This window comes from Quercus suber, unplaced genomic scaffold, assembly GCF_002906115.3.
Source record: "Quercus suber isolate HL8 unplaced genomic scaffold, Cork oak 2.0 scaffold_328, whole genome shotgun sequence".
Lineage (NCBI taxonomy): Eukaryota > Viridiplantae > Streptophyta > Magnoliopsida > Fagales > Fagaceae > Quercus > Quercus suber.
The window spans coordinates 597,698-606,723 of NW_027069781.1; the positions used below are offsets into that span (position 1 = coordinate 597,698).

Consider the following 9,026-nt stretch of genomic DNA (forward strand, 5'->3'; position numbering starts at 1 on the left):
TTTGGAGTTTAGATGGAAATTTCAAATCAGCGATGGTTCGTAGCTGTGGATTGGAGCTCGTGGGAGCTTGGATCGGAGCGGTGGTTCGGAGTTGTGGATTGGAGCTCGTGGGAGCTGTGGATCGAAGCGGTGGTTCGGAGTTGTGGATCGGAGCGTGTGGGAGCTTGGATCAGAGCGTGGATCGGAGTGGTGGTTCGGAGCTATGGATCGGAGCTCGTGGGAGCTGTGGAGCGGTATGGACCGAGAGGGAGCTGATTCAGAAATGGGTATAGAGATGGGTTATGGAGAGAGAGAGAGAGAGAGAGAGAGAGAGAGAGAGAGAGAGAGAGAGAGAGAGAGAGCAAAATTAGAAAAAATGGGTTCAGAAAAAATGGGTTGAGAGAGAGAGAGCGCGCACGCATAATAAGGGTTAGTTGAGGAAATAATAAAAAAATTGAGAAAATTGATTATTTAAATAAAAGTGGTGATAAAATAAATGAACTGATGTGGGTGTTTTGTAAAAGTGAATGTGTAAAATAGAAAAAGTAGATTTTTAGTGTAAAAATGGACGTGTAAAATACACGAACTGATGCAAATGCTCTTAGAGGTGCAATTTGTAAGGTAGCCAAAAATCTATATATATCTAAAAGCTGAAGCGTAGCATTTATTGTTGCTACGCTCCAGTTAAGCCACATCAGCGTCCACATTATTATCCTCTTTTCTTTCCAATTTTCCTACAATTTTTTTTAACATTCACTTATTTTTTTTAATAATTACACTTACTATAACTTTTCTCCCTTTCTTACCTTTTCATCTCCCCACTAACCTCTACTTTAATATCACTATTTATCTTTCATTTCATCTTCCTTTGTTTTGTATCTTCTTATTCACACATTTTTACTATACATTTGTCATCTTCTCTTCCATTCTTTGCATAGTTTTTCCTCTCAACAAAGTTATCTCTCTCTCTCTCTTTCAATTTTTTGGTGGATTTTGTTTTTATTTTTCTTGCATCTTTACTTAGGTTGATAAATTTTTGTATTTTTTAGAACTCTAATTTGGGTTGATGAGATTTACTTTTGTGGTTTTTTTTTTTTTTTTGGTTAAATTTTATCCTATTGCATTATGAAGAATTAAAGATAGTATATAAAAAAATAATATTATTCTATTACATAACATGATTTGGATAATTTAGTGTTTATTGTTATATATTTTATTTTTACTTTTTTTTTTCCTTCTCATCTTATTATATTCAACATTGAAATAAGATGAGATCCTCCATATCATAAATTATTTATATTGTCTCATCTTTTTTATTTAAAAAAAAATTAAAAATATAATATTTTACACTTTCTCCAACTTTTCCCATTCCCTTTACCTTTTCATCTCCCTAAACCTTCTTCCTTAATATCATTCTTTCTCTTTCCCTTTATCTTTCTTTATTTTATTTCTTCGTATTATAATTATCTTAGCATAAATTTTTCATTCACTCTTCTATTTTATGCATAATTTTCCCTCATAAAAAATGTTATTTCTCTGTTTTAGGTTGATAAGTTTTTATGATCTTTAGAACTTTATTTTAGATTGATGCGATTTATTTTTGTATTTTATTTATTTATTTATTTTTTTGGTTCACTTTGATTGTTAAATTTTATCATAATGCATTATAAATAATTAAAGATAGTTTATAAAAAATATTATTATTATATTACATAGCATGCTTTTGATAATTTGATGTTTATTGTTACATCTTTTATTTTTACTTTTGTTCCTTCTCATATTATTTTATCCAACATTTAAATTTAGCTACATCCTCCATATCATTAAATTATTTATATTTCCTCTACTTTTTTATATTAAAAAATTAAACATATAATATTTTACCTAAATTCAATAAATAAAATTGTCATCATAAAGTGGAGTCATGTTAGGGAAACACTCATTCTCACACCCAATACATTAAAGGAAAAATGGAATACAAAACAAATGCCAATTTAAAAACACTTAATTTAAAATAAAAAAAAAATTAATGAGGATATCAAACCAAATATAACATAAAAAAAAAAAAAAACTAATAATGCATATTTAATGCATAGAATCATCATCAAATTTTGGAAAACGATAGGTTGCCAATGGAGAGAGAGAGAGAGATGGTAAAGAAAAAAAAAACAATACAAAGTAATAAAGAGTAGATAAAGAAAAAAATAATCAAACATCATTAGTAGATGTTAATTGAGAAACAAAGAGGCTACAAGGAGAAGTACAAAATAAAATAGAGATGTCCATACAGAGAATATTAAAAACTTTACAATGTAGTAAAATAAACCACTACATTCACTTAAAAAATTAAATCAATAATCAACAATTAAATAAAATCATAGTATTAAATTTAAACTTAAAATTAACCAAACTTTAATCATGGAAACCATATTTCCAATCATAACTAAAAAAGTGACGTTCTCCAGTAATAATAGAAATTTTTGAAATCCTTTTTTTGACATTTCATTTAAACTTATATATATATAAATAATTTTCATACACTATTACTTTTTGAAAATCTAATGAATGAAACTACCTCTCATTTAACGTCTTTGTTATGTAAATCATCAGTTAGTAAATATACGATAATGGCAAAAAGTGTTACAAATGAAATTATTAAAAAAATTATAATATTAATTAGCAACTATCATTATGGAGTAGTAGTTTATGGTTTTTACGGATCTAAAGAAGTGGAATATATACCACCACACACTCTTGGTGTACGGTCACTCCACAAGTATAAATGCTTGTGGGGTGTGAGGTGTGGAAGGCAAGGGCTGGGATTCAAGTCTCTAGGGGGAGTTTCACGCACATAGAAACTTAAATTAAGATAAAGTAGAATTTCTATCTTGTATTAAAAAAAAAAAGTGGAATATATAGAGTTTACTTAAAGGTCCACATAAAGATTCACATATTATATATATATATATATAAGTTAAAAAAAAAAGTATATATAAGGTTCTAAAAAATATATTTAATGAGATCATCCAAAAAAAATTATCACGCGCAACGCGCGGGTTTGCGACTAGTAATAATAATAGTTGAAACTTAACAAACCTGGTCACAAAGTGGTTCTAATTGCAGGCTCTCCACTGCAATTTCTCTTTTAATATTAATTTTGGTTTTTGGGTTCAAAGATCTAGAAAGCGATCGGCCATCTGCAAAGGCCTGCCATCAAAGGGGCAACATTGGGCCAGTGACTTTGGCATTTAGCTATTTTCAAAGATTTCAAATAGGAATAGATATAAGTCACACACAGATGAAAACTATGTTACCCTTGTACGGCCTCTCCGGCCACATTTTCCGCGGAAACACATCCATAAAGCAGCACCCCTAAACACTCAGAAATTTGCATCATAAAAATACTTGCAAGTAGTTTAAGATTATATAGACAAATGACTTAAATGAAAAAGAACAAAAAACATACCCATCTTCCGTAACAAAAAGAGTGAGGCTCTTTTCCTCTGAATCCCCACCTTTGCACTGACATACCAAAGTTAACAAGTAAATAAAAATTTAGCACTAGAAACAAAACTTTTCCTCACTCAAAAGGAAATGCATGCCAAAGGCATATCTAAGTTAGGATTGAATCGGTTTGCAAACTTTGTAGTACAAAAGTACACACAAATGCCCAATAATATATATATATATTTTTTTTTTTGATATGAACAAATGCCCAAAATCTATATTATGAAACATGATTTCTTAACTGTTGAAACATAAAACCAGCTTAGAGTGCGTTTGGGTGCAGCTTTTTCTTTTAGTTTTTTAGTTTCTTTGTTTCGATACAGTTTTTTAAAGCCTCACTTTTTCTAGGAACAACTATACTTCAACCAACTTTTAGCAAACAAGCAAATAAGATTTCAGTGAAAGTCCACATCCAAATTGACTTATTTAACATTGTTTCCTATTAATGAAACTGCTTCCCCAAGAAAAATCAATCTATCTGATTCCAAATCTCACGCGCTAATATATATTACCTTATAAACTGATTTCGGGATAGTCAACCCATAAGGAGAATATACAATGCATTAATGATCCCAAGCTATTTTGACAACGTAGTAACAAATGATTCATGGTTGTCCACCACGTTTATAGAAATAACACTAAAGAAAGAAAACATTTTGGACAAAATCTTATTAAGCATAGCACTCCAAGCATGAAAAACTACTTTAGAAGTCCCCCAAGACCACCAAATCTCATTCCAAGGAATACTCCATGTCTATTGGCCCTCAAAGCAGATCATAACACTTAGTCAACATGACTAGTCCCAGATATAATCATCCCCACCTTATCAACCATAGCCAAGTCTCATATATGGAGAGACTCAAATTCAACATATTTTATTACTTCTAACTTACAACTAGACTTTCTGTTTCAGTTTGTGGGAAATGAAGCCCCAAATTGGCTTATATTGCTTGCCTAGTGAAAATGAAGTTGGAACTTATTTTCCTCCAATTTCTTTGATTCACATTTGATACTTATTTTAGTTATTTTTCTTGCAAGTTACGACAATCAAGAAACCAGTTTGTCCAATAGTCCTTTTAACTCGGTTTAATTATATATATATATATAAAACAAGTAACAGCCCAAGGGGAGGGAAGGGGATATTCAAACTAGTGACCTTTGCTTCATGAGTAAAAGTCCCCAACCAATTGTGCTATCTCTTAGGATTAGTAAAATTTAAACTGTGTGGCTTATTTCGTTTATTATTATAAATGAGATCCGTATGGGGCCCGAGTATGGGGGCCATATTAACAAGTAAGATTTGAAAAAGTTGTACCTAAAAAACTGAAGTTTAAAGCAGTTAAAACTAATAGGAGAATTACTGCTTTAAAACTAATATGAGAATTACACTTTACCACCTCTAAATTATACCTTCATTTACACTTACCTCATAAATTATGAGAATGCAAACTTTCCCCCTAAACTATACCCAATTTTACACTTAACCCCCCTAACTATACCCCTTTACACTTATTTCCCTAAACTATGAGAATATATACTTACTTCCCTAAACAATTTCCCATGGGATGGAGTGGATAATAGTTTGCTGTTGAAAATTGTAGAAATTGAATAATTAGAAATTTGTTTGTGCAATTATATTGCTTTTTATTCCAAAAATAAAAATTAGAAGTAAATTTGTCTACCATGATCTCTTTCAGACCCTACAAAAGTGGGAATTTTGTGCACTAAGCTCGACATTTTAACTATATTGCTTTTTATACTTTTTTTTGACAAGTTAGATTGCTTTTTATACCAGACTTTTTATATGTATATGGAATAGAGCTATGCATGTAAAATTAAAGATTAAATATATATATATATATAGGAAACCTTCCACCTTATTATCGATTTAAAAAAAAAAAAATCATTTGGTAAGAATCATAATCAAACGAACTTACATTCAGCCTAATTAGTTTTTAATAGAAGTTTCAGCATAATACCAAACGCAATTTTTTAATAGAATGCATTCCACCAATAGATTTACCAAACACTGCCTAAATGTAGTAGGGCTAGCAAAGGAAATGGCTTTTTTCTTTGACTTTTTCCTTCTTTTTGTTTAATTAAGTTTACTCATACAATAACTAATAATTCAATGCCAAGAGGCAACAATCAATTAGTTCTTCCCCTTTCTTTATTTTTTTCCCCCTCTTCCTCCTTTCTGTTTTCTTTCTCAGACTTCTTCCCCCTTCAACCCCCTTCTCAAATAGGAATGGCAACGGGTCGGGTTCGGGCCGGGTTTTTTCATACCCGAACCCGACCCACGGGGCAATACCCGTAATCCGAACCCGGCCCGTTTAGGATACCGGGTTTTTTTTCGGGGCCCGGACCCGCCCCAGCCGGGCCCCACGGGCCCCGCGGGCCCCGTTTAGGATTGGGCCCAATTCGCGGCCCAACCGCACAAAAAAAAAAAAATTAAGCCCAAATTTTTTTTGTAATTTGAAGCACGTAATTTGAAGAGAAAATTATCTTAAAAATTGAAAATAATTTAATCACCGGCACGCGGCACCCCTGAGATTTTTGACAAAAAAAAAATATATATATATATATATATGCCCATTCCAATCCTAAAAGGCACGACCCATTCTTTAGCCCATTAACAAATTTACAATAACTAAAAAAGAAAAAAAACCCAGATCCCTTCTTAGTTAGGATACCCATCTAAATTAAATTATGATTCAAAAATCTAAATAAATACACACAAATCACAACATCAACTTCACAAGTCACAACCATTTACTCCCAAAAATAAAATATGAATTTGTTAAAAAAAAAAAATTACATACGCTGCGTATGCAACGGTTCAAGAGGGATTCCAATCAGTGATCTTCTGAGTCTTTGACACCGTCATCTAAGTCCTAAGTCTCCTAACCAGTCGAGTTTGTGTGGTGACTGGTGAGCCATACGCCTCTCTCTTTCTCTATGCTCTGCAACTTTAAGTTTCTTTTTTTTTCTTCTTTTTTTTTTCTTAGGCTTCTACGACTTTAAGTTTGAGACACTTTCCAGGTTTTGGGATAGAAGAATAAGTAGTGTTGACGTTTTCACTGAAGGCCGAAGCTGAAGAAAAACGACGACAGCTCGACGAGGAGAGTCAACGGCGTGAGCTGAGGGAGAGGGACTGAGGGTCGGAGTGAATTGGCGGCGTATGTGGGTTGGGTGTCTCGCCGTCTGAGCTTTGGTGGTGTTCACGGTGGTGGTTTGAGATAAAGTGAGGGTGAGGGAGCGTGGGAATGTCAGATTGAGAGGGAGGGAGGCTGCTGAAGAAGAAATGGGGGATTAGGAAATTTAGGGTTAGATTTTAGGGGCATATATATATATATATATATTAGGTATTTTAGTAATTTCAGGTACCGGGTTTTTACCGGGTCGGGTCACGGGTCGGGTTTCGGATTTTTTAATAAAACCCGGACCCGCTTCGGGTTTTTTTTTTAAAACCCATACCCGATCCTATTTCTAATCGGACCGGGTAAAATCCGGCCCATTAAGGTCGGGCCGAGCCGGGTACCCGCGGGTCGGGTAAAAATTGCCATCCCTATTCTCAAACGCCCCCACATCAACACCACACTAGACACCGTATAATGACGAGTCCCCAAATTCAATTTCATTCAACTTAATTACTTTTTGACAAAAGTTTCATTATAATACCAAACCCTATTTTCTCATTAAAATGTAAAGCCCTATACTTCATGATGTCAAAAATCCTTTTTTTTTTTTTTTGATAAGTAAAAAGATTTATTGATATAAAAAAAGGGACACCCTAGTCTTAGCAAAATTCATTGATGTTAAAAACTTAAAATTCATTCTACTTGCTATCATTCAAATTCTATCTGCATTAGTCTTAGCAAACGACCCCTAAAACAAACAATGATATAGTAACATAGCTAAAATTAAAAGGAAATACCTTTGGACAGAGCAAGTGGTTGTGTTGTCCGGGTACACATATTTCATTGTCCATTCCAAGCTCCTCCAATTTCTGCTTCAGGATTTTCAACTGTGTTGTTTCAAGTCTAGATTCTGCTGGGCTCTCCAAAATATCTTATTAAAAAAACAAAAACCATCATTCAAACAAATATATGTCACTACAAGTCTTCATGTACCTAAACATTCCCCCTCACAATTACACAAATCAAATTGATTCTCTACTAAACTTAGCAAACAAAAACATCATCTTCAAGCCTTCAAATACAAAGATAACGTGTATATAAGCTCTCACAAACATCGTTTTATGAATTATCCAACAATCTTTGCAAAGAATAATAGTATCAACAAGTCCTCCAACACATATATAATCAATAATGACATACACAAAGTGTTTAAGGGGGCAATACCTGGTCCGGGAACATTGGCATGAGAGATGGAAGAGAAGCCATTGTCTGGAGGGGTAAAGAATGAATTTTAGAGATGGGTTTTGAAGAATAGGCAGAGAAGAGGGGTGTATGGGTGTTAAAGAAGTGTCTATGTGAAGAATTAGCAAATGGGATTGCAAAAGAATTGGTCTTGAACATGTTCTTGGAGCCCATCATCCAACTCTGGCTTTTGGTGTGCCCTGTCAAAAATTATACTTAATAAGCAATTTTGAATTTAGACAAAAGCAATAAGACCCTGAACTCTCACTACTCTTATACAACTATATACATACACAGTCCAATACATATGAAAAAGCAACACAACATAGAAGATAAGATGCTAATGAAATAGAGTTTGGGGCACAAATGCTTTGTTTTCAAGTGTTGCGGTGGGCAAGAAAAATACCTGGTGGAGTGGGCAAGAAAAATATGTCAAAATTAGACCGTGCAATTTGCACTTTGGTCAAAATTTAATTTTTCTAAGGTAGCAGTGTAAATGACCCTAAAAGAACAAATTTGACCATTGTCCTCCTAAATTTATGAGTCACCATTACTTAGATAGCACAAATTTGACCATTATCTTCCTAAGGTAGCAGTGTTACTGTTAGACCTTGATGCTTGAGAATGAGTTGCTACACGTGGTGGCACCTTGCATCCATGACAGTCACATACACTTAGGGCATGAAGGTGGCATGCCATGGGATGAGCAAGGTGATTTGAGGCAATAACAGTCTATTCTACCTTGTTGTGGTGCATGAACACTCCTGTTGGCTAAGTAACAGCGTGACAATGGGTTTTGGGAAGGTGATGGACCTGTGGTCATGGCTTCGCAAATTGCAGGTCACATCATGTATAGTGAGTGAGCCATGGCATTTTTTTGTTTTTTCAAGTCAGGTGTTCCTAGGAACACCCGGGACTCTGAGTCACGTCGCCACAGAGTGTAACAAGGTCATTACCAACTTTAACTGACTCCAATTTAAGCCACGTCACAAAAGCAAGGTGGATTTGGTGTTTTCTTCTAAGATAAAATATTTTAGAGATATTTTACCCAAAAAATATCTATTTTAGAAATAAACCATTATTTTATGACTAAAAATACATTCTTTAATTTAATTTAATGATAAAATATAAAATTACTTCGTATAATGTTCACTCACC

At 33.5% G+C, this 9,026-nt stretch overlaps 1 long non-coding RNA gene across 1 annotated transcript; it reads right to left on the minus strand.

Annotated features, from left to right (window-relative positions):
• Positions 1-3,131: 3,131 nt before the first annotated feature.
• On the minus strand, positions 3,132-8,106 carry LOC136071590 (uncharacterized). The gene is made up of 4 exons (XR_010632891.1): positions 7,851-8,106; positions 7,424-7,557; positions 3,446-3,501; positions 3,132-3,351 (listed from the first exon to the last, which is right to left on the minus strand). It is a non-coding gene; the product is annotated as an uncharacterized LOC136071590 (long non-coding RNA).
• Between the last annotated feature and the right edge of the window lie 920 nt (positions 8,107-9,026).